At 45.1% G+C, this 26,680-nt stretch overlaps 1 protein-coding gene and 1 pseudogene across 4 annotated transcripts in view; both read left to right on the top strand.

Annotated features, from left to right (window-relative positions):
• The window catches only part of ARHGAP26 (Rho GTPase activating protein 26), a 479,720-nt gene that overhangs the window by 74,515 nt on the left and 378,525 nt on the right, over positions 1–26,680 (top strand). The window lies entirely within an intron of this gene.
• LOC120863513 lies at positions 22,200–23,248 on the top strand (annotated as a pseudogene).

Below are 26,680 nucleotides of genomic sequence, written 5' to 3'. Positions count from 1 at the left end.
CCCTGCGGCAGGTGGAGGGTCAATTTTATCTACCTCTGATAGAAAACAATTGGATCAGAAATAGAAGTACTTTTAGGGATTGACTTTTTTTTTTTAACTGAGTTTGTACTGTATTTTTTTCTTTTCCTGATATTTCTTTCATGATTGAGTGGCTCTGCCTAGCTCATGAAGTGATACAAAGCATGTGCTTTACCAGCACACACTTATCTGGAATTCAAATGGGTATTCTCAAAGTGCATGGCACTTTGAACCATCAGAGGTAAAATTTGTGGTATAGAAGCCCCTTCTCTTCCCTCTAGGCCATAGAATCCTTGTGTAAGAGAGCATCCAGTAGGCCTTACTCATTTAATTTCTGGGTCCTGAAATCTGTGTTAAAGTGAAATTCTCAAGGTAATAATCAAGGCTGTTTGCAACTAGAGGCTCTGACTCATCAAAAAGATCTGGTTTATGTGTTATAAAATAGATGCCTAATATGTGATTTTCTTCGGATTGTATTACCCAGATGTCTTTGCAGAACTGAGTGAAGGGGTGTTTTGGGTTTGATTTGATAATGATAGTAGCAAGGGTGGGTTCCCGTTATCGAGCGTTTTCTACGTTTCTGAGGGCACTGAGCTCAGTGCTTTACATTCATTGACTCACAGGGCTTTAGGGGACTAATTGGCAACCTATGGTTAGCACATGGTACAGAAGAAAAGCCCAGGATTGGCTGGCTAATAGCACAGTGAGCTAGGCAGTAATAGCTTTCATTTAATTGAGTGCTTGCTGTGATCAAGGCTCTATGTTTGTGTTCACTCATACAGTACTTGCAAAACTCACAAAAGATTGATTCTGTTATTATAACCATTTTGCAGATGAGGAAATCCAGGCACAGAGCATTAGATCGCAGAGCTAGTTAATGACAGAGCTAGGATTTAAACCCATGTTGTCTGAGTCCAGTGCCTTGGTTGCCATGCTTGCTTCACTCAGGAATGGAGCCCTTGTATATATTGATGTGATGTCTGGATTGTTAGAGAGCAAAGGCAGGGTTGCTGACCCTTTTCACAGGCCCCACCCTCCTCTATTGGAGTTTCTGGGCCAGGCACGCTCGGTGGTGGTGCCGTCACAGCGGCTCCGAACTGGCTGGGCCAAGTCTGTCTTACTCGGTTAATGATCTCTCTAGGGTTTTGACTTCCTCCTGAATCTAGTGTTCATGCTTCCCCTCTGGAGAAAGGTGCTGGCTTCCTTAAAGCCTGACAGCCTTTCCCTCTGTAGTGAACCAGTCCTGTAAATCATTTATAACTTTAAAGAAATTTTTCCTTCTCCGATACTAAACTTCAGTTTAACCTGTAAAGCAAGAGCTAAACGCCCTGACTTGCATGTGTTATTAGGCTGCCTTTTCTCTTTGCTCTGTTTTGGGCTTCAGCTGATACTTAGCCTCCTATGTACCAGCCTGAAGTAATCACCATGGTTTTCCTTGTCACCAGTCGGTGTTTTGACACATCTCGAAAGCATTTGTTTTCACAGGAGAAGTTGTCCCTTGGTTGCTTGGAAGAGTGAAGATTGAAAGAGAACTGCAGGGTGCCACAGAATAGTTTGAAGATGTCTGAAACTGAACAAATATAAATAAGATGTTATGAGTCATTTTTTGCTTACCTCTTTCTCAATTTAGAAAAACTTTGGGTTGGATACCACGCTGGGCATCTCACATACATTAATCCATTTCTTCTTTAAAACAGATCAGTGATGGCGGTGTTGTTGCACCCATTTCACAGATGTGGAACATGCAGGAAGAAGGTGTAATTTGCCCCAGGTCAGATAGGAAGTATCTCTTCCAGTGCTGGGGTCAGGTTTTCTGATTTCAAATCCTGTGCTTTTCCTGTCAACTTACCCTGGGCTGCCTGTCCTTCAAAAAAAAATAGTGAAAGTAAAAGTGTTACTCATTCATATCTGACTTTTTGAGACCCTATGGACTGTAGCCGCCAGGCTCCTCTGTCCTTAGAATTCTCCAGGCAAGAGTACTGACTGGAGTGAGTAGCCATTCCCTTCTCCAGGGAATCTTCCTGACCCAGGGATTGAAGGATCTCTTGCATTGCAGGTGGATTCTTTACTGTCTGAGCCACCGAGGACGCCTGTCCTTCAAGATCCCTTTAAATCTCTCACAGAACAATGTTGGAAACCCAAACAGTTTTTGTTTAAAACCCATTCTCTGGAACTTGCCATAGTGAATGCTCTTTCTCCTCTTCTGCGCTGGCTTTCCTTTTTCCCTCTGAGTCGCAGGATGAAGCAGTGAGGTTTGGAGGCAAGAGGCCTGGGATTAGCTTCCCTTTAAGTTATTTAGCAAGAGAAAACAAAAGAGTGGACGTCATGAGAAACTTAACCATTGTATTGCATAGCACGTGGAAGATACTCTGTTGAAAAGGCCTGTTCTTCCCAGGAGAGGAATTAAGAAAGGGAGGGGAAGATCTTCGGGAAGTTTGCTTGTTCACCCTCCTGCTTACCGCTCTGTCTTCACTTCTCCGCTGTCTCCTTCCACCTCCCTCCTGCTGACCAACCTCAGTACTTTGTAGTAAAGACATCATTCTGACATGGCAGCTTGTTCTTCCAGCTTCATTTGAGCTTCCTTTTTGGGCTTTGGTTCCCAGCTGCCCCACTTCTCTCCCTCTTTGCCCTGTTCTTGTCCTTTGGTTCTTTGCAGAGCTGAGGAGCCTTAGGCATTTACCTTATATCTCAAAGGCAGAAAACAAGAAATGCAAAGAAAACAAATTTTGCAGTGAGACGACCAAAGGCATAATGGCGTAAGAACACAGGTGTTGGGTCAGGTTAACCTGGCGTGGAATCAAGGCTGTGCTACTACTGGCCGTGTTACCTCAGACAGTTATTAAACCTCTAGCAGCTGCCTGTGAACATTAGACATTTTTAAATGGATGAAGCATTTTGGACAGTGGTCTTGCATATAGTGGGGACTTAGTGAATGTGGGGGCTTAATAAAAGTGGGTACTCTTAGTTCATTTGCTATAAATGCACAACATCAGGGGGTCTGAGGGACTTGGGTCTAGTAGTCAGGTTGTGGGATCAGGTTTGAAAAGAAGGCACCTTTGGGGTTATCTAATCTGAAGCCTGCCTTTTACCAAGACCCAGAGAAGTTAAGGGTCTGTGTCCCAGCTGTAGAAATAGTTAGGGGTGCAGCTAAGATTAGAATCAGGACTTCTCACTGTGACCATATGCTCTTTCTATGGCATCAGGATTGATTCAGTCCAGATATTTACAGCAGCATCTTTAGGGCAGGGTTTGTTGGAGTCACCTGTGGATGGGTGGGGGTGTTAAGAAAGCAACTTCCTGGACTCCATCCCAGACTATTAAATCAAAATCTCTGGAGATATAGCCAGGGATCTTCTTTTTAACAGGCCCCTCATTTGATTCTTATACATCTTATGAGTTTACAGGTTTATGAGTTGGTTATAAGTTTGAGGCCCATGGCTCTTGCGCTGTAATAAGAGTTGATGTTTACAGAGTTACCCCAAGGGTTATGGCTTCAGTCAGAGGAATATATCGTCATCTAATGATGTTACATTAGTAATAATGATGCTCATGACAGCCACTGCCTATTGACAGCCACTGTGGGCCAGGGATGGTCTGAGTGCCTTCGGGCACTTAGAACAGTGTCTGATGTATGGTAACCACTTTAAAGTGTTAGTTGTACTAACCTCATTTAATTCTTACAACACCCCTTTGAGGGTTATTATTGTCTCCATCACAGGTACAATAAACTGATACACAGAGAAGTCAAATAACTTGCCAGGGGTCCCACAACTGCTGAGTGGTTGAGCTTGTATTTGGACTCGTGTGTGTCTGATGCTGACACCCATGTGGGATCATAAACACGTGCATGTGAAATGTTCTTTCAACAAATGATGAGACATGAAGGATTCTCCAGATTAGAAGAATATCCCTCCAAGGTTGCTTGATTAATGTCTGCCAAAACAGATCTAAGAGCACTCTTACATAGGTAGATAATCCCTATTCCAGCTTATTCAAAACAAAAGAAGTTCCAGAATGAGGCTTTCCTGAGAGTGAGTGAACAAGCTGGTAAAAAGAGCTTGTTCAAAAGGGAATGTTCTTACTTTCCAGTCTCTGTTCGGGGGAATGAAATGTACAGTGAAGGGGGAAAGCAGCAGCTGGCCAAAGAGCAGCTTCTTCTCTAAAGAGCTCAGAGATTGGCGAACTTGGAAAAGCTTTGTGTGCTGTGCGGTTTTGTATTTTTTTTCCTGCTTCTTGTTTTGTGACTTCCATTGATCTAGAAATTTTGGGGTTGTACACGTGTGTGTGTGTGTGTGTGTGTGTGTGTGTATATATATATACATATATATATATATATACACATACATACATATATATACGCACTGCATGTGGACTGAAGTACCCCCCACCTCCCAGACATGGAGGTGAAAACTACAGATGAGGGACTGTTACTACTGATTTTGTATGTGTTGCAGCTTTGGTGGCTGAAAAACACAATGCGTCCAAACTCAGTGGTTTCAAAGCAACAAGATTTATTTCACCCATGGATCTGCATTGTGGACAAGGCTCATCAGGGGCAGCTTGTTTCGGCTCTGCCCATTGTCACTGAGGGCTGGGGCTGGAATCATCTCTCTGGTCCACTCTCATGGCACCTGGTCTGGGAGGACCAGAAGAGCTGACGGTGGGAGAAGGTGGGAACAACTGGGCATCTCTTTATGTGGTCTCTCTGTATGGTCTCTCCAGCTCTACAAGGTCACTGTGGGCTCCAAAGTCATGTGTCAAGAGCAGGAGGGTGTGCACACTGGGCAAATGCCATCTTGGCTCTTGATCTTGCCTCTAAAGTCCTGCAGCATTACTCCCACGTGTTCTTTCAGTTGAGAACATTGCAATGGTCCATTTGGTTCAAGGGAAGGTGGACATAGGCCCCACTGCTTGATGGAGGAGTGTCTGTGTCTCACTTATTGTAAGAGTAGCATGTGGGATGGGCTGTGTTGGTGGGGCTGTTTTTGGAAAATATAATCAGCCACGTTTGTTGACTCTACTCTTGCTGAATAGGTTCATTCAGGGCCTGGGTATTTTGTTGAGTCCCTGTATCATCATGATTAGTGTGATTTATGAATTTGCAGATGTTAAAAAAAGCTAAGTTTACACAGTTTTTGGGTGGAACCTGAACTGAGTTTACTCAGAGCCATGTGAATATATGATGGGGAGGGGCTGGCAAAGCCTTACCTCATCATGGAGGAATAATCTATAGATTACTTTTTTCTTTTAAGAAGGAACAAGCTCATTGTCTTTGTTCAGAAGCCTAGGCAATCTCACAAAGCACGTAGTTACTGTTAAGTTTCTTTGACAATTGTTTTATGGGGCTTAAAATGTTCTGCAGTCTTGGGAACAAGACAGACAAGGCTCTACTCTTACGAAACTCAGATTCATTTGAAAAGACAGATCCATTTAAACAAGTAGATGGATAGAAATTTCAGATAGTTATAAGATTCGTAGGTAAACAAATGAGAGAGCCTGGGGTCAGGGTAGTTGCCATGATGTCTTTGAGCCTAGTTAGTTGGGCAGTGGAGTCATCAGAAAAGTTATCTGTGGAGTTTCATGTAGCCTTCTTCTCAGGCTCTCCACGCGTGTACTCCCTTCATAACAGAGAAAATTATCAAGGAATGGTTAGGGGAAGTGTGGGCTTGCTGATTCATATCCTAGAATAACAGTTGGATTTAGCCACCCCTGTAATATCTGTCCTTCAAGTTTTTTCCCTTCCATTCCCCCTCTAAGAATAAAGGTTCGATAGAGGTAATTTAGGAACATAAAAAGAAATGTTACTTTCACACAGTAGAACACATGTAATTCATTTATTTTCCCTGAGACTGAAAGTGTGAAAAGTCATAAGAATAAATTTGTGAAAACTGGATCCGTAATAGATTATTTAGGCAAGTTAGTAGTATTAATATATCTCTTACCACATGAGCATATACGAGGGCCTCTGTGTGGTTTTCCTCTCACTATCTTATCCCATCCACATGGTAAGTATTAGTCGTGTGCCTTCTTTGTGCCCATCTCTGGGGTTGAAGGATAACAGCAGTAATCAGGGTCCCTGTGTTCATGGAGGCAAACAAAAAAAGAAAACAATGAGGCAAAGTAACTCTAAGCCAGGCAAGAAACAAATCACAGTTGATAGAGAGGGACTGACTTTAGGTGAGGCTTTAAGGAAGGGCTCTGAGGATGTCATCAGTGGTGTCAGTTATTGTGGTGCTAAGCCAGTTGCCTAGGCTGGAAGATACACTGGGCCAAATCCAGGACCTCGTTGGCACCATGCTTAGACTGTAATTGAGGACAGATTGGGTGAGAGCTGGGGGATCCTGTGGTTTCTGCAGTGTACTGAGTCCTTGAAGTTTAATAAGAACCTTTGCCCTGGTCTGAGTGGTTCAGGGTCACTCTTCAGTGACATTGGGTGAGGGCACCTCTGCAGAGCTTCTCTTGCTCTGAGCCCAGGTCTGATGGAAACTGTTGCTCTGCTTGAAGCTTATCCCATGAGTGCTAGGGAGCAAGAGTTTTCAAAAGCCTGACTTCATCTTGGCTTCCTGGTTTTGGCTTCCCAGTTTTCCTTAGTATTTTGTTGGAGAGTAGTTGCTAAGTGACAGATTCCTCTGGCTGGAGCAAAGGAGATGGCCAGTTGAAGAGGGTGTGAGTCCTGTGAAAGATGACTTCTAGGAACAAAAATCCAGAGAGAGTGTTTCATTTTCAGAGGGAGGTCCTATTGCAGAACTTCCCACGTCCGTTGTGTCTACCTCTTGCCACCTCTCTTATGACCTCTGCTATTGGTTTTGGGATTCATAGACTTTTGCTGGCTTGGTTAGAGCCATGCAAACCTCAAGTCTGGTGGTAATTACTGGAGTGAGGTGGCCTGGTGTGTGAAAGTACATTTACCCTGGTAGAACATTGTAGAACTCTTCAAGGGGGGAACAGACCTTTAAATGGGAACATTTGGTTCAAATTATTTTGATTTGTGTTAATGGGTTGGTTCCAAAGTCATGACTTGCTTTGGGAAATCTAATGGAGAACACTTGTGGGGTGTTATGTGTTTGCTTTTTTTATTTTTTTTCGAGCAATGTGTCCTCTGCCTTCTTCTTAGGTCAGGCTTCCCAGGTAGTGCTAGTGGTAAAGAACCTGCCTGCCAATGCAGGAGACTTAGGAGACGTGGGTTCGATCCCTGAGTCGTGAAGAGCCCCCTGGAGGAGGGCATGGCAACGCGCTCCAGTATTCTTTGCTGGAGAATCCCATGGATAGGAGCCTGGCAGGCGATAGTTCATGGAGTTGCAGAATTGGACACTACTGAAATGAATTAGCACATATGCACGTTTCTTTGGTCATCTCTCCTTGTTCTAGAGACACTTCACTAACATTTCTGGAATCTTGTTCTCTTTGGAGAAGGCATCTTTTCTTGAGATTGTGATTTTCTTCCTTCTCTTGTGAAGAAAGGAGTGTGGAATGCTCTGGGTATGTTGGTCTATGGGATAAAAGGTTCGTGGTCACATCCTCTTTTCCCTTACCTGTTAATTCCTCACCTCACATGTATTTTGTATTATTTAAACCCCTGTCTGTGTGCTTATGAGCATAGCTGTTGCTTGGCTTAGTGGGGTTTATCTTGGGTCCAGTACCTAGCATAAAAAGTATTTTGGATTAGGATAGAGTGGAATAAGTAAGTCCCTCACTTTCTGGAAAGACTAGGAGAAAAACCTGTCTAGAGGCCTTATGGGTGGAACCCAATGTTTTATGTGAAAACACATAGTAGTAAGAGCATGGAAATTAGACATCTCTCTTTGTCACTTACTGGCCCTATGACCTTAGACAGGTTGTTTAACCTTTTTGGTGCCAATTTCCCATCTGTATAATGGGGATTGGAATTTTCTCAAAATTCCATTTTGAGGCTTAGATAATATATGTAAAAGACAGCATAGAGTATAATAATTTAATAAATAAATGGCAGGTGTTACTGTAAATAGTTATTTTCTGTGTGGGGACTTCATCGATGGTGCTAGAGATGGTATATTCTGGCTGTGAAGAGTGGGTCCAACTCATAAAAATTATCACTCTTGGAGAATCACATCAGTTAGATGTGTTTTTTGGTAGGGATGAAGGGCCTGTGAGTCAGGCCCTTGTTTATCCTTGTTTATCCTCCCAAAACCTTGTCCACCAAAATCCTGGCTTTTTCATCTGTTTGCATATCTGTCTCAGGTGGCCTTGTCTCACCTTTGAGAACTTCTTATACTTATTTTCTGTTTTTATTTTCTGTATCTAGAGAAGCCTGCCATGGATATTCCCCACCTCCTGTAATTACCCTGGAGGCTTCCAAGACCTCTCTGCACCTCAGATGATGTCGAATAGTTGGCTCTGGGACCTAGGCTTGCTCCCAAGTCTTGCTGGCTGCCGCCACTGGCTTCCCAAGCAGGCAGCTGTGGGAAGTGTGATCACTTCTGGGAGCCACAGTGAGGCCTCTCTCACCAGTATCTGAGCAGAGTTCAGGGATGCAGGGAGGTGGGCTCACTGAAGCAATCTGGGGTTCATTGACATAAAGATGGCACCTTTGATCACTGGGCTTCCCTGACATCTCAGTTCATAAAGAATCTGTCTTGCAATGGGGGAGACCCTGGTTCGATCCCTGTGTTGGGAAGATCCCCTGGAGAAGGGAAAGGCTACCCACTCCAGTATTCTGGCATGGAGAATTCCATGGACTGTATAGTCTATGGGGTCGCAAAGAGTTGGACATGACTGAGCGACTTTTACTTTGATCACTAGGACATATGATTCATTAGATTTTACTAATTACAATGATACCTACCATTCATGAATGCTTCAGTTCAGTTCAGTGGCTCAGTCGTGGCCAACTCTCTGTGACCCCATGAATTGCAGCATACCAGGCCTCCCTGTCCATCACCAACTCCCGGAGTTCACTCAGACTCGCGTCCATTGAGTCCGTGACGCCATCCAGCCATCTCATCCTCTGTCGTCCCCTTCTCCTCCTGCCCCCAATCCCTCCCAGCATCAGAGTCTTTTCCAATGAGTCAACTCTTCGCATGAGGTGGCCAAAGTACTGGAGTTTCAGCTTTAGCATCATTCCTTCCAAAGAACACCCAGGACTGATCTCCAATGGACTAGTTGGATCTCCTTGCAGTCCAAGGGACTCTCAAAAGTCTTCTCCAACACCACAGTTCAAAAGCATCGATTCTTCGGTGCTCAGCCTTCTTCACAGTCCAACTCTCACATCCATACATGACCACAGGAAAAACCATAGCCTTGACTAGACGGACCTTAGTCGGCAAAGTAATGTCTCTGCTTTTGAATATACTATCTAGGTCGGTCATAACTCTTCTTCCAAGGAGTAAGCGTCTTTTAATTTCATGGCTGCAGTCACCATCTGCAGTGATTTTGGAGCCCAAAAAAATAAAGTCTGACACTGTTTCCACTGTTTCCCCATCTATTTCCCATGAAGTGATGGGACCAGATGCCATGATCTTTGTTTTCTGAATGTTGAGCTTTAAGCCAACTTTTTCACTCTCGTCTTTCACTTTCATCAAGAGGCTTTTTAGTTCCTCTTCACTTTCTGCCATAAGGGTGGTGTCATCTGCATATCTGAGGTTATTGATATTTCTCCCGGCAATCTTGATTCCAGCTTGTGCCAGCAAATTTGGAAAACTCAGCAGTGGCCACAGGATTGGAAAAGGTCAGTTTTCATTCCAATTCCAAAGAGAGGCAATGCCAAAGAATGCTCAAACTACCGCACAATTGCACTCATCTCACACGCTAGTAAAGTAATGCTCAAAATTCTCCAAGCCAGGCTTCAAGCAATACGTGAACCGTGAACTTCCTGATGTTCAAGCTGGTTTTAGAAAAGGCAAAGGAACCAGAGATCAAATTGCCAACATCTGCTGGGTCATGGAAAAAGCAAGAGAGTTCAAGAAAAAACATCTATTTCTGCTTTATTGACTATGCCAAAGCCTTTGACTGTGTGGATCACAATAAACTGGAAAATTCTGAAAGAGATGGGAATACCAGACCACCTGACCTGCCTCTTGAGAAATCTGTATGCAGGTCAGGAAGCAGCAGTTAGAACTGGACATGGAACAACAGGCTGGTTCCATGAATGCTTACTACATGCCAAATGTGCATGGAGTAGTCATTTATAACCTTCATTTTCCCAGCAAGGAAACTGGGGCTTTTGGTACCGATGTAACATAGCCAGCTTTCTGTACACTTCCTTATGACATCTTGTTTCTTTCCTGATGTCTAGAAAATTTCTCAGTGTCAGTGCGTGAAGACAGACAGGATGGGAATCTCAGTGTCAGAGCGTGAAGGCAGACAGGATGGGAATCTCAGTGTCAGAGCGTGAAGACAGACAGGATGGGAATCTCAGTGTCAGAGCGTGAAGACAGACAGGATGGGAATCTCAGTGTCAGAGCGTGAAGACAGACAGGATGGGAATCTCAGTGTCAGAGCGTGAAGACAGGATGGGTGCAGTGGGGAGAGTGTTGTACTGTAAGTCCCTTTCCCCCTTCCTCCCACCCTTCCTTCTGGTTTGTAAGATTGGGGGCTTGGCCTGGAGGAGCTAACACTCTTGACGTGATGAGGAGGATCCTGAGCCCTGGCCTCAGACTCTGTTGGGGTTGCATCCTGACTTGACCGTTTGCTCATCCAGGGGCCTTGGGAAGTGGTGGCCTCCTGTGAGCTCAGTTTCCTCACTTTGGGATGGTGACTGTCCCCTTCTGCTGTAATGGGGACTAAGTGGCATGACACGTGGTGAAGCACTTTGTGAGTGTCATTACATGTGAGCTAAAATTAGAGACCATTTTATGTTAATTCTCTTTCTCTCAGATGTTCTTGTTTTCCCTTAATGAATTGATGGTTTTAAAGCCTTTTTCTTGGGGAAGTGTCACAGACTTTGTTGAAAGTCTGATGGATATTCTGGACTCTTTCCCAAAAAAGGGAATGTTCACCCCAAATCATATTCAGTTTCAGAGGACTCAGGATCTTCTAAAGCTCCTTGTCTATGAACTCCAGAAGGAAACCCTCCCAGATGATTGTGACCTCCTTTCTACAGAGACCCTGCCTTATTTTCCCTCTGCACCCTGCTGGCCCTTAGCTGAGGCTGGGGTCGTGGAGGAGCTCTCCTGAGGACTGTGGGATGGGTTTCCTTTTCTTCCTCCACTCCATTCACTACTAACATGCAGCCTCCTACTTGCTTGGCCCTGGTGTTGCTGCCCAGAACACACAGCAGGAATGTTCTTCAGGGGTGGGCTGCCCTGGGAGCAGGGAAGATCAGTCTTTGTCTTCCTGCCTGGGTTATTTTAGGAATGAGAGGGGGATAAAGGAGGAGGGAGACCCTGGGATCTCAGGAATGACCAAGCTCCTGTGTGTTGATGGCCTGCTCTATGCCAGGAACTGTCCTAGGTGATTTGCAGTCATTTCTGATCCTCACAAGAACCCTATTGGGTAGATGCGAGCCTCACTATCTCTTTACAGATGAGGACACTGAGGCTGAACGAAGTTAACTGAGCAGGACAAGAGGCCGCGATGGGAGTCAGGACCAGTCTGTCTTGGTCGTCTGTCTTGGTCACAGAACGCCTCTGTGCTGTGCTGTTTCCTGAGACAGAGTCATCCTCCGAGGTGAAAGGTAGCTTCACACCCTTTGCTGTTGATAAAGGAAATGCTTTTCCTCCTGGGGCCCAGACATCCGCTAATGGCAGCTTTGTTATGCGCTCTAGACAGCCTTTGCTGTGCTGAAGTGCAGATGTGTATTTTTAGAAAAGGAAGAGACTTCTCTGTCTACTGTTTGTGTACAGAGATGTATCAGTTTCTGAAGACTAAGGCCAGCTGAAGCAGCCAAACGTCTGCGGTGGTTGATGGCTAAATGCCAGTGGCTGATCTCCTGGCTGGCTCGTGTTTGCTGTGATGGCTTGAGGGGCAGGACTGACCCTCAGGTCTCTTTTCTTAATAGGCTGGGTGCTGTGTCCCCACAGGGACCTGTGTCTGCTCCCCCCTCGCCGAGTCTGCACTTGCCACTAGCCTGGCTCTTGGAGTGTCGGCAGCTGGTTAGGTGACATCCTTCTCTTCCGTTTTCCTATTAGCGTTTTCTCCTTTCTATCTCCCCAACCACTGGCCTTTCCCCCATGTAAGACCAACTGCATTTTAAGTTCTTGTTATTGTCAAAGAGGTGTTTATGTACCACACTGAGACTGACCACCTAATTCCTATATAGAACTAGTTGCTTAGAGTTCATGGGGCCAAGCTGCTACCCCTGGGAGCCAGGACAGTGCATGGTGATGTCGGGGTCCCTCTGTGTCCCCGTTGTCTGCCCACATTTAGAGCTGACACACACAGAGTGCTCCTTATGTACCAGGCAAGTGGCTCCATGGATTCTCTGTCCACTCTCCCATCAGCATTCTGAGGGTAGTTGTGGGATTGCTGGATTTTCCAGATGGGAAGGCTGAGGTTTGGATGGGCCCATGACCTGCCATACTGGGGCAGTGCCTACACTCAGAGCTGGGCGCTGAGGTGCGTGTGTGAGGCGAGGCTGAATCAGCTCAGACAGGGAGAAACATGGGGTGGGCCCCCCTGAGGCCCGTATTCTTGCTCCCGGGAGGCTGTCCCTTGGTGTGGCACAGGTGAGCCAGAATTTCAGGTCCTCTGGAGGATTAGTCTCGTTGACCTTCTTGGTGCTGACAAAGAGGATTTGAGTGGGATTTTCCCTCCAGTGAGGATTTTGTCTTAGTGAGAGTTGTAGAACTGGACCTGCTGCTCTGTGTCATTCGTGCCCACCCCACTGCTGTGACCTCCCACACCCTTCCCCTTTATACTCGGAGTGAGCACTGCATCTGAGAGACACTGTCGAGAAAGAGGCTACGTTTTGTGCTGCCCTGTGAGGATCTGTATATAGAATGTTCAGTATCTGCTTTAAAAATACTTCCTTCTCTTAATTTCATTTAGCTGATCTTCTTCATTCTTTTCATTTCATTCATTCATTTATGCATTTATCCATTCTCTGTTGATTAGTATGATTAAAGCATGCACATATGCCAGTAATTCTCCCTTAAAGGATGTGACCTTTGTGGGAACAGAAAGACCCAGTACCAGTCAGTATGCTAAGGACTTTTCCTGTATTATCTCAGAGGAGCCCTGTGAGGTAGTCAGGGGACTGAAGAAAAGAAGGGCAGCAGAGCCTCGTGATTGAGAGAGGTCCTGGAGGGGAGATTGCCGGAGAGAGAACCTCTGCTCTGTTGCTTGCCGGCTGTGGACATGGGCAAACCACTCAGCCTTTTTGATCATCTACTTTCTCATCTGTGAAAGGAGAAGGCAGTGGCACCCCACTCCAGTCCTCTTGCCTGGAAAATTCCATGGACGGAGCAGCCTGGTAGGCTGCAGTCCATGGGGTCGCGAAGAGTCAGACACGACTGAGCGACTTCACTTTCACTTTTCACTTTCATGCATTGGAGAAGGAAATGGCAACCGGCTCCAGTGTTCTTGCCTGGAGAATCCCAGGGATGGGGGAGCCTGGTGGGCTGCTGTCTCTGGGGTCGCACAGAGTCGGACATGACTGAAGCGACTTAGCAGCAGCAGCATCTGTGAAATGAGGATGATGGCACCTGCCTTCATAGGATTTCGAGGATCAAAAGAGACAGTGTAAATTTCACACCATTTCTCTGGTATGTAGTAAGAACTTCTTAAAAGGTGTCTATTTTCCCTTTTATTGTTTGTAGGCATTCCTACAAACAGTGTTTTAGGATCTGTTTTAAAGATCCAGAAACCAAGCCCTGGAGAGGCTGTCTCAACTCACGTTACAGTGAATACTGCAAAGGACGATAACATATTAACTGCCATTGAATGCACATAGTGCCACGAAGAGGTTCCAGGGAGGGCAGTGGCGCTTGGTTTGTGAGTGGCAGGAGATGCTGCAGGCTGGGTGATGTGGCATTGGGAGGACTTCATGGAGGAGATGGCATTGGAAGGATTGGTCCATCTGGATGAGGGGAGACCAGAAGCTAAATATTCTGACGGAGGGAACAGCAGGGATAAAGGCCCAGCCATGAGGATAGGGTGGCATGTGCGCTTGCGCTGGGAACCCTTAGGTTCAGAGGAGAAGAAGGACTGTGTAAGCCTCAGGAACGTGGGGCCTGGGCGATGGCTCTGTACAGAGTTTAGCCCAGCTGAAAGGCAGTGTCTAGAGGGGTAAAGCTTTAGTTGGTGAAAGGGAGTTGACTTAATGGAAAGGAATTTTGAACTTCAGTTGGTGAAGTTGATTTCTGCCCACAGTGCCTCCTGGGATTGTTTATTTCGTCTGTAGAATGCCATCCCTCTCTCTCAGCTGCCTTCCTTAAACTGTAAGTCACTCTAGACACTAGTTTTGGTTTTACCTGGACTGTGAACAGATACTCCCTGAGCTTTTGGTCAGCATTCTGATAGTAATAGGAGACTATAGGACTGTGTGGCCAGTTCTCTCCCTGGGGTCATTTAAATTTGAGACCATCGGACCTTGAGCCAAGTAAAAACTTATTTGAAGTAAATATCGTGGGTGGCCCTGTGGTATTCCCAATCATGTTTCCCTCCTTTACTCTCTCACAGTTTTTCCTTATTTTCCATGGTCCAGTTCTCACCATAAGTAGTTCTCAAGTCTTAGCTCATCAGCCGAGGCAAATGCTTCTCGCTTCCTGTAACATGAGGTTAGAGAATGTCGTGTGCAAATAAATCCCTTTGTGTGTGCAGGGTGGATGCTGTCAAGGTGAGCACTTTGTGAAAGTGAATCTTGCCTGCAGTGCTTGCTTTGCAAGGTAAAAGATTGCTTTAGTTTTGAACACCTGTGCCCTGACACGATTTGTTTAGTGTTTTCATCATTGGATTTTCCTGGAGCAAGAATGGAAGCTCTTTAAAACAGGGATCTGTTCTCTCAATATGTGCTGCAGCCTTGGCTTGTGGGAATTAACCAGTAGGTTTCTGATCTCTGGACCAGGCAGTCCTTCCTTCCCTCCTGTTTGTCTTTGCGACCCCATAGACTGTAGCCTACCAGGCTCCTCTGTCCATGGGATTTTCCAGGCAATAATACTGGAGTGGATTGCCATTGCCTTCTCCAGGGGATCTTCCCAACCCAGGGATAGAACCTGGGTCTCCTGCATTGTAGACAGACGCTTCACTGTCTGAGTTACCAGGGAAGTCCATTTGGTTTCTTGGCCTTACTAAAAAATGACTGTCAGAGGATAAATAATTGGTGTACTATATAGATCCCAGGAGCAATTGGTTGTCTTTGCACTAAGTTGATTTTAAACTGGAGGTAGTGATCCAGATCATCTTTTTACCTATTGTCTCTGCTGCACTATTTATCTCTTTCATGCTAATTCCATTCCCAACTTCAACTTGATCTAAAAAAATGATTTTATCACCATCTTCTCTGAGCCACAAACAGCACTTTAAAAGGAGGCAAAGGATGTGAATGAAGGTCTGCAGTTTTGAATAATGTTATGAAAGATCGAAACCATTAAGACAGGAGAACTTTCATCTTAGCTGAAGCAGTTCAAATAGGTTTTCATGATGAGTAGGCATGGACTCTGTCCACTCTGTAGTTTCCTCACCCTTGAGTGAGACAGGTTCTCGTATAAAACAGAAGGAGCAAGAGCAACCAAACACAACAACCCCCAAATCAAGAGACTTCAGAGCAAGTGAAGTACCTGCAGCCTTATCTTTTCTCTTCCCTCCCAAAACACTCACATTGGTGTTGGCTTTTCTTCCGGAAAGATGAATGGTGCTTGGGAAGGAATGTGGGTTCATTTTCAAATATGACTCGCCATGTGGTATCATATGCAGTGATTGGAGACACAATCAGTAGAGAGACTGGTCAGCCTTCTCTCCAGGGAAAACCTACGGATGCTCTTAAAGCCCTCTTTCCCTGTTACAATCCTCCCCACTCTCTGGACACAAGATCCATTACTTTAGGGCCCAGAGCGTCCTCCTTCCCCTCATTAGACTCTCCTCCTTTACTAGTGGCACATTTTCCTTTTCATCTGCAAACAGGCTGAAGTCTTTATTGTCTTTTAAACAAGAGGAAACAAAAAACCAATCCCAGCAGAACTTCCCTTTGTACCTCTCCCACTTATGTACTGTCCTGTGCTGCTACTGTTTTCCTAGCTAGAGTGTTTGAGAGAGTATTTTGTGTTTACTGCCTCTACCACCGAAAGCCCTGAGGTCCAGTTTCTGCCCATAGTTCTCTTTGGACCTGCTGTCTGTCTCAGAGGTCCCCGGGGCTGCCCACTTACTTAAACCAGTGATTGTTCTTGGCCTTCTTCTTTCTCGAGACTCTTCTGCTTTGCCTTCATCGATCGTATACTCTCCAACCCTCTTCATCCCTTCTGAGTATTCCTTCCTAGCTCATTGTGTTTGTCCTATGGCTCTTCCCAAGGTTCCAGGCCACCTTTGCCTCCCAGACCAGAGGGTTTGTCTCTTTCTGTCATCATTAATCTCTCCTGTCCCTGGCTTCAGCCATCACCACGTGGACATGATTCCCATACTTCTGTCCAACAGCCCCTGCCCCTTGCCTGTTCTTCATCGTCCTGAGGGCCAGAGAGCTCAGGAGGTCTGCCTGACTCACGGGAGGTTGTTCGTAAGGTCTGTATGTCTCTAGAGTCCTTGCTTCACGGGCATACTGCCCCTCCCCAACATTGGAAAGGTAGTTCACTTTGACCAGAAAGGTAGAAATGAAACTGAGCTCTAGCAATAGTTTGGATTTGCTAGTTGTCCTCCCTTCAGAGCTTGATAAAGTTATGATAGGCACTTGTGCTAAAGGGTTCTACAAGTTTTCTGTGAAGAGTTAGGGAATTCTATGTTGAGAAATGTTAATGAAAAAAGAAAGTCTTCCGCATGAGGTAAGCAGTAGGGCTAAGTGTTAGGGAATTATTTACCAGGTAGGGGCTCTGAGCAGCTGGATGTGGTTTGGAAGGGGCAGGTCTCAGATGGGAGTCCTTTAGCCTGTGAGGCGTTGTGGGTGTTAGTGGGTATTGTCATGAGGACCCCATTGTCCTTTGGAGACCTGGGACCAGCTCAGGCATTGCCAGACTCCTCTTGACCAATGTTTATGCTGTCCAAGGTAAAAGGCCTTCTAGGGAAAGAAAGTATGACAGGATCTGCATTCCTAAAATCATTCTTGTGTCTCGTGACATTCAGAGTTGGTTTCTTAATGGAGGCTGTCTCAGGGCAGGTTTATTTTAGTTTTCTCTGAATGACTCTAATGATAGGAGTCGTGCTATTAATACAGATGTCCATGGCTTGTCACAGAGGTTTTTATCATTTTGCTCATAAATTCTCACACGTTGATGTATTTTGGCTTCTTGCTGCATATAAACTGCCAGCAGTCATATTGATTTTTACACGATCTGGTTGAGTGTCCTGGATGGGGGCTGGTGGAAAGGTTCTTTGATTCAGAGGATTTCTGTGTTCCTCTGCATTCTGTCATTGTTATAACCACGATCTCTCCCAGTAAGTTTGTGGCTTACTTGTGCCTTAGAGGACCAGCAGAACAGAAGAGTTTACCAGCCAGAGCCCTGGGTGTCCTTCTGCCTGCAGCCAGGGAATCGAGCGGTTGTCTTTCTGTGTCCTGTCGAGTGCTTCTTTTGGCACCAGAGAGATGTCAGTCTCTTGTGCAGAGTCTTGCTGCTCTGAAACATGTGAGCCTCCCTTACTTCTCACACTTGGCTTTGTCAAGCTCCAGAGGTGGTGGAAGTACTGATGGGGGAGGGTCAGAGAATGTGCTCAGCAAAATTTGTACTGGAAGAATTGCTTAGACTGTAAAGTGGCTTTCTGAGGCAGTTGATGAGCAGCTTATCCTTACAGTGCTATAGCGTAGATTTTTAAATTGTGGGATCTAGAGTCAGGCTCTTGGGTTTATATCTCGGTTCCACCACTTAACTGGACATTTTCCTGTTTGTTAACTGGATTTAAACAATAGTACTTACCTTAAAGGGATTGGGGGAGAATTGCATGACATAATACCTTTAAAGCATTTAGGGGCTGGGTGCATAGTAAGCTTTCAATAGGTTGTTGTCTGTTATGACGTTGGAAGTCCTTCAGAATAGCCTTAAATCCATGTTCTGAGAATGTTGCAAGTCCTTCTTAGTATGTAGACAGCATTCTACTTGGGCATACATTTGTAGGAAGCTACAAGCTCTAGGAGAACTGGGTTATGTATGTTTTTGTTTGTATTATAATGGAGAACACAGAAGACAGTATCTGACCTGTAGTAGGTGCTTAATAAATCCTTGTGGAATGAATGAATGAAGCTGTGAGCCAGTCAAGAACAGGAATATGACTGGGTGGGATGTTTGGTGTAGCCAAGTTGTTTTTATTAGTTTGTAGCTATAGGAACCTGCATCATCCTGGAAATCCTGAGAGGTAGGCAGCAAATTTAGGGGGAAAGTCTTCTTTTTTAAACAATTTAATTGGCATACAAAAGACTACACATGTTAAATTGTACAATTTGATAAATTTTGTTATCTGTATACACCTGTGAAGCCATCGCCACAATGCTAGGGGAATTCTTAATGCTTGTCTCAAAAGTCTTTTGTTTCTGGGTAGCTGATCAGCCACTTCCCTCTTTGCCTTGATGTGGCTCTCTGCCTCACCTAGAGGGAGGGTCTGCTTTCCTCCCCTTACGTCATTCCTTCCCAGCCACCAGCTGCATTTTTATATCCTTGCCAGTGAGCTTTCAGATGATTATTGTGTGTGTTTGTGTCTTTGTTGAGTGTCTGTTCCCACCAGGTTGCAGGTTGGGGGCACGAGGACTATATCGGTTTTGTTCAGTGTTCAATTCTCATTGCCTCCCACAGTCCCCCACACATAGGAGGTGCTCAGTGGAGAGGTAGAGTATGAAGCAGTGAGTCATGGTGCTTTGGGGCCTGAATTGAGAACATAGGAAACAAGTGTTCTGAGACTCAGAAAGTTATTCTTATCTTTAGCAGAGGGAAATGAAAGGGAAGAAAGGCCTCCTAGGGTCTGAATGACTTTAGCTTCATTACTGAGTGAGACCAAGGAGAGCCTGGAAATGCAGGGAATTTAACCTGATATAAGCCAGACCCAAAGATGAGGCACATGGGGACCTCTTCTGTTGTTCTGAGCCTAGCTGTTTTATGCAGGAGTAAACATTTATGTTGGGGCTCTGTTAGGTTTTGTGGTTTGTTTTTTTTTTTTAATTGCAAACTGTTTCTCTACTACAGGTTGCCATAGAAGGAGACTTTGACTGGATATGCTCTCAGAAGTGCCCCCACCCCATCCTTTTCTTCTCCAGTTGTGGTATTTCCACTCCACTCCATCCCACCCCTCAATAGTAAATGGCAGTAAATTTTCAGAGTCAGCTCTGATTCCCTCAAAGAAAAGTCTCTCTTAGGTACTTGAAGAATCATAAAAATAATAATTAAGAATGACACAACCAAGTAAGTGGTCTGTGGTGTGCATTTTGGTGAGAGTCAACATTGTAAAGCAGTAAATACTCACTGTGGTGGAGAAGAACGAGCAAAACAGGCTTTTAGAACCCCCATTACAGAGAGAAGGGGAGGGGTGGGGAGCAAGAGAGAGCATATTTGTGCTGGTGAAGCTGATTTTCCACTAAATGTTTACAGAAGATCTGGATACCAGATTCATTTAGAATTATCATTTCTTTCAGATGCTAGCAGGCAGCTGGGATGCTTTGGGAAGAAATGAGGTGATTCCAGAGGTACCACTTAAGAAGGCTCTGAAGCCTTTTGTTCTGTTAAGGTGTATTTTGTACAGATTTCATCCCAGGTGCTTTGCTCCCTAGATATCTGTCTCTGTCCTTCCATTTGTTCATCATCATTGACTGCCTTTTATGTATGAGGCTGTATCCATATACTCATCTGTCTTCCTCCGTTTGTGTATCCAACTATCCTATTATTGACTATATCTATCCTATTATTGACTGTCCTATTATTATCCTATTATTGACTGTCCTATTATTATCCTATTACTGACTGCCTGTTACATACCAGGCACTCTCCCTTCCCTCCTTCCATCCGTCTACCCATTCTCAAGCTATTTATCCTCCAGCTGTACAGAATTTTGGCAATCCTGTTATGTACCAGGTGCTGTTCTAGGTTCTAGGAACCCAGAGGAAACAGGCCTATGAACAAGACTGTTTTGTTGTTTTTCAGCTTTAATGTGAGGTTATTAATTAATGACTTACACCCCATCAACTCCATTTGTCATGCTATGAAGACACAGGCTGGGTCTGCTTTTTCCTTTCTTTGTCTCTCAGACTCGTATATCAGGCACATAGATGCGCAATGCATAGGTTTTTGAATGAATAACCGAATAAATGAGTGATCTATATAGTGTGGGATACGCTGTGAGAAGTCACACAAAGGCAGAATTACTCGCACTGACCCCATTTCTGTGCCGAGTGATGAGGAATGAGGGCTGGCCGAGCATGCTGCTGAGCTTGCTGTCTGTGCACTGGCTCGTGCCCTTGCTGGGCTGATCCCCTGTAGTGAGCTGTGTGGGAAGGCAGCAGGCTGTGATTGCATACAGGATTGGCAAGGTCTCTGGCCTCTCAGAGCTGCCACACTGAGTGAGTGTGGCAAGTGCTCCGAGGGAGAAATCCAGGGGCCCTGGGCATGTGGTGGGGGCAGCCTGGGCCTGTGCAGGATGGCAGGCAGAGTGTGTGTAGCTGGCGGGGGGAACAGGTGCAGTGTGTGGACAGGTGAAAGCAGGCCTGTGTGGGCACCGATCAGGAGGAAAGCCAGGACTGCCCGAGTGAGGAGAGCTGCCCTCTATGGGGCCAGGACAGGGCCAGCTACAGTACTGGAAGCATTCCTTTTAGTGTTGTCGCAGAACCTCTAGATTTTGGTTGCAATGTGACTTCAAGGCTTCGGCTTCCTAAGAAAGGAGGTGTATTGGCTTCCTGTGGTAAAAAATTTCCTCAGACCGGGTGGCCTAAAACAACAGAAATTTATTCTCTCGTGGTTCTGGAGGCTAGAAATCTGAAACCAAGGCTGTGCTCCTTCTGAAGGCTCAGAGGAAGGATTTTCCCTTGCCTCTTCCTGACGTCAGTGGCTTCTAGCAATCCTGGGTGGTGGTTGACTTGTGGCTCCATCACTACACTCTTGGCCCCTCCTTCCATGTGTGCGCATGTCTTCTCTGCTTCTAAGGATACTAGTCCTTGGGTTTTGGCCCCATTCTAATCCAGTGTGACCTTAGCTCATCTAATAACATCTGCAAAGACTCAGGTTTCCCAGTAAGGTCATGCTCTGAGGTTCTGGGTGGACATGAACTTGGGAGACATCATTTAGCCCACTGTAGGAGGGGATATTGAAGTTGGTGTATGTGTGCTGAGAGGCTTCTTACGGATCTTCTCATTTCTCAGGGCTTTTGGGTTGACAGGCAGGAGACAGGTGGTGAGGAGGGTGGGCCAGGAGTGGCTGGAATTCCAGTCTCTAGGGAGGGCTCCTCGGAGAAGGCAGTGGCACCCTACTCCAGTGTTCTTGCCTGGACAATCCCAGGGATGGAGGAGCCTGGTAGGCTGCCATCTATGGGGTCGCACAGAGTCGGACATGACTGAAGCGACTTAGCAGCAGCAGCAGCAGCAGGGAGGGCTCCTGGCTACTGGACCCTTTTCAGCCTAAAGGAAGCTCTGGAACTATAAGAGGTGGCCCTGCTTATGCAGCTCCTGGCTCACGTTCACTGTGTCCTTCCTGCAGTGAGGGGACAGACGTCAGGGTCCCTTACTGGCTGTCCCCAGAGCACCTTGAGAAAGGAGGAAGTGTCCACAAGAATAAAACGGCCAGAATAATTCACAGCCCTAGCCGACAATGGCCTGGGGTTTTTCCAGGCTCCTCTTCTCTGGGAACAGTTTCCTGCTTCTTTCTTGGAGGCGTGTTGCCAGGGACTTTCTGGGTCCAGAACGGGACATCGCTTTCCTTTTCTTTCTTGTGGCCCCGCTTTCTCAGGTTCAGTGTCGGTAGTGTCCTGCCGTCCCTTGGCATTTAAACAAATGACTCAACAATGTCTTCCTATAACAGCAGTTCTTAAACTTACTGTGATTTCCAGATTTGATTGCCAATCTGGAAATTTGATTTCCAGATCTAATTTTCAGATTAGATTCCCAGAATTTCAGATTTAAAAAAGTCTGGGGTGATCTGGTTCAGGTGACCTTACAAAGACAGATCAAGAAACACTGCCGCCGAAGTTATGTTTCTGTTTTCCCTCAAGTAGTACCTGGTGTGTTAAAAGGGATGGCTTCTCTATTTGCATGACACAGTTTGTCCCCAGATTATATTTTTAAAGTTCTGACCTAGGTATGCTGTCTAGGTATACAGATGCCAATTCTTTGCCTATCATTTGCTTGTAGGTAAAGTTTGTAGGTAACTCGATTTTAAGTGGTACCTTGAAAACATTGTCGGACTGTTGGACAAGAAAGAGAGTAGGGCCTGCGTGTCTGGTTCATGGAGTGGCCGCCCGCCTTTTTTTACACAGATGGGCTCCATGGCCTAGTGCTCCCGTGCCCACTGTCAGTGATCGCACGCCAAGGCCTGCGAGGGGTCTCTGCCGAGGTTTCCACCAGCCCGCAAGCAAGAGTATGGGGGCCATCCCCTCCAGCGGCTCACTCGTGGCCACCCACGACTACTGCCGGCACCGCCTGGGCTCCACTTCCAGTTAACAGGTCCTGCGGAAGTGCCGAGTACCCTGGGGAAGCCATCCCCCACCATCCGGGTCTCCCCAAAGCAGACCCAGGACACTGGTGGGCTAGCTTCTTCTAAGGGAAGTCCACTGTCCGGAGTGGACTCATGGCCGTGGTGCTGGAGTCCCCAGAGCACTTGGAGTCTGCCCCTGCCTCCACCAGCACGATCACCTGTGACCTGGCTCGGGAAGCTGCGGGGAAGCAGCAGCCTGGCAGCCAGCCTGGCAAAACCAACCGCAGCCCCTGTCCTGAGTGACCACCACCAGCTTCCAGGCTTCCTTCCAAGGTGCTAGGCTCATCAGAGCCCTCCTCCTCCCCACCGTGCCGTACCTCCCTCCCCCTCCTCTCCCCAAGACCAAGCAGATTGCAGTCAAGGGAAGCAGTTCGGTTTTTAATATCAAAATAGCAGAACACCAAAAAGGAAGTTGAGAGAATCCCACTCTGCTATCTGAGCCACACGAGTGTGCCTTCCTCACACCCCGTAACCCTGTGCCTTGCACCAAATGGACAATAAACTCCAGCAGTGAGAAAAAAAAAAAAGAGAGAGAGAGTAGGAAAAGTGTGTCTTCAAGGCTAAGCTAAGCCTAGGATATGGGGTTCCTGTTTGATTTCATGAGTGTAATGGAGTAAATAAAGGGATGGCTGATCTCCATTTCAGTGATCTAGTTTCTTCCCTTTCTGTAAAAAGAGGATTGCAGGATTTGTCACTTTCCTGGCTCAACTCTTAAAAAGAGTCACGCGAATTCATTTATATATTTAAAAGTGTTATTGGAGGCTTGCTTACTACATACTAGAATTGTGATAGCTGTCCTGATATCATCAGTGGTACGCATTAAACAGTCATGAAAGTCTAAGGAAATTACCTGTCATGTGAAGGGATGGGAAAGGAAGTTGTAGGGAGGCGGGAGAGCTACCATTGGGAGAGGGTAGGGGGTGAGAGGAGGCCACTTCCCTGAGGAAGTGCCCCTCCAAGCGGAATTTGAAGGGTGACAGCAGCAAGGTGGAGAGGGTTGGGTGAGGACTGTGGGCCGAGGAAGCATGCCAGGCTTTGTGGCCAGAGGGGCCCAGGATCTGAGCTGGCCAGTGGGGCTGGAGGACCGAGGGAGGGCCAGGCCAGTGGCGTGTGCCCTTGAGTTGAGTGTCTCCCACCCACTTTCTAGTCAGATTTGTAGTTACTTTGAGATGAAAGGGAAGAATTATAGCTGGGGAGGATGTGGAAGCTGCAGTGACAAGATCAGATCTGCTTTTTGAAAAGATCATCCTGGACAGCTTAGCTGGGAGGGAGCGGGGAGGCCAGCTATGATGCTGCTGGCCTGGGCTCATGCTGCTCAGCAGTGGAGCTCCTCCTCCAGGTGCCAGCTGGAAGAAAGGAGAAGGTTAACACAGGGAGAAGAGCCATGCTGGGTGTGTTTGTGCCTAGGGCTGTCTGTTTTATCTGTGGGCCTCTTGTTCATGAAGCCCAAATACGTGCTTTTTTTTACGGTCTCTCTCATTGTGTCTTGCCTTTTTTAAAAAAAATTGCTATTTAATGCTATTTTAAAAAAAGAACAATCGAAAATTTGAACTCTTGGTATGAATTTTACTATTCATCTTTATATTGTGCAATGCCAGTTTTAACTGTAAATATGAGATAGTTGATTTGTATATAGAATCACTAAAATTATACAGTTTGAATTATGTATCTTATATGCATATTAATTCTGTGCAGACTAGGACACTGCATGAAATGACTCAGCTTTTTTTTTTGTAGTTTTTTTAATTGCAATATAATTGACATATGACATTATATTGGTTTCAAGTATACAGTGTAATAATTCAACATTTTTATATATTGCATAATGATCATCACAATAAATGTAATTGACTCTGTCACCATGCATGGTTACAAATTTTCTTCTCCCTTGTGTTGAGAACTTTCTCTAAGATGTACTTTCTTAAATACTTTCAAGTATGCAATACAGTATTTTTAAGTATAGTAACCACGTTCTACATTACAAACGCATGACTTTATTTTATAATGGGAAATTTGTACCTTTTGACCACCTTCACCCATTTTGTCTGTTTGCCACCCACTGTCTCTGGCAGCCACCAATCTGTTTTCTGTACTATGAGGTAGTTCTTTTGTTTTTGTTTTTAAAGATTCCACATATATGTGAAATCACACATTATTTGTCTTTCTCTGACTTATTTCATTTAGCATGATGTTCTCAAGGTCAATCTAAGTTGCCACAAAGAGCAAGATTTCATTCTTTTTTATAACTGAATAATACTCCATCTCTCTCTCTCTCTCACACACACACACACACACACACACACACACACACTGCACATACGTCACATCTTTATTTATCCATTAATGGACTTTTGGGTTATTTTCATGTCTAGGGTATCGTACATAATGCTGTAGAGAACAGAGAGATTAATGTGTCTCTTTGCATTGCAGATCTTCCTTGACTTATGATGGGGTTATATCCTGATAAACCCATTGTAAGTTGAAAATGTAAGTGAAAAATGCATATAAGGGGTTCCATGGTAGTCCAGTGGCTAAGACTCCATGCCTTCAATGCAGAGGGCTCAGGTTCAATCCTTGGTCAGGGAACTAGATCTTACATGCTGCAACTAAGAGTTTGAATGCCACAACGGAAAGATCCCACATGCTGCAATGAAGTTCAAAGATCCTATATGCTACAGCTGAGACCTGGCACAGCCAAATAAGTAAATAATTAAAAATGCATTAATACATCTAACCTACCAAATATGGTAGTTTAGTCTAGCCTACCTAAACATATTCAGAACACTTACATTAGCCTACAGTTGAGCAAAATATGCAAACCCTATGTGGTAAGTGTTGAATATCTCATGAAATTTATTGAATATTGTATTGAATGTGAAAGACAGAATGATTGTCAGTGTATCAGTTGTTTACTCTTGTGATTGAGTGGCTGATTGGGAGCTGTGGTTCCCTACCACTGCCCATCATCATGTGAGAGTATCATATTGCTTACTGCTAGCCTGAAAAAAGATCAAAATTCAAAACTTGAAGTACAGTTCCCCCCGAGAGTGTTTTGCATTTGCACCTTTTTAAGTCAGAGACTGTCTGTAGTGTTTTTCTTTTCTTTTTAAAAAAATGTATTTATTTTAATTGGAGGATAATTTCTTTACAGTATTGTGGTTTTTTCCATACGTCGACATGAATCACCCCCAGGTGCACATGTGTTTTCTTAAGATACATATCCAGATGGGGAACTGCTGGATGATTTGAGGACCCATCACACTGTTTGCATGGTGGTTGTGCCAATTTACATTCCCACCAGTAGTGCATAAGTGTTTCCTTTTCTCTGTATCCTTGCCAGCACTTGTTGTTTCTTGTCTTTTGATAACAGCGAGTTTAACAGATGTGAGATAATCTTTTTGTAGTTTTGACTTGCATTTTCCTGCTGATGAGTGATGTTGAGCTTCTTTCTTATGTACCTGTTGGCTATCTGTTTGTCTTCTTTGGAAAATTGTCTATTCTGAGCCTTTGCCCATTTTTAAATTGGATTGTTTGGGGTTTTGCTGTTGACATATATGCATTCATTATATATTTTGGATATTAGCCCCTCATTGAATATATGATTTACAAATACTTTCTCCAGTTTGGTAGGTTGCCTTTTCATTTTGTTGATGGTTTCCTTTGCTGTGTAGAAGCTTTCTAGTTTGATACAGTCCTTCTTGTTTATTTTTACTTTTGTTGCCTTTGCTTTTGGTGTCAAGTTCAAAAAATCACCTCAAAGACTAATGTTACTGAGATTACCATCTATGTTTATTCTAGGAGTTTTATGGTTTTGGGTTTTATATTCAAGTCTTCAAGTCATTTTGAGTTAATTTTTGTGTATGGTGTAAGAGAGTGGGCTAGTTTCATTCTTTTGCATATAGCTGTCCAGTTTTCCAAGCACCATTTACTGAAGAAGCTGTCCTTTC

Source organism: Oryx dammah, unplaced genomic scaffold (genome assembly GCF_014754425.2).
Source record: "Oryx dammah isolate SB20612 unplaced genomic scaffold, SCBI_Odam_1.1 HiC_scaffold_5, whole genome shotgun sequence".
Classification (NCBI taxonomy): domain Eukaryota; kingdom Metazoa; phylum Chordata; class Mammalia; order Artiodactyla; family Bovidae; genus Oryx; species Oryx dammah.
This window is presented reverse-complemented; position numbering and strand designations above follow the sequence as displayed.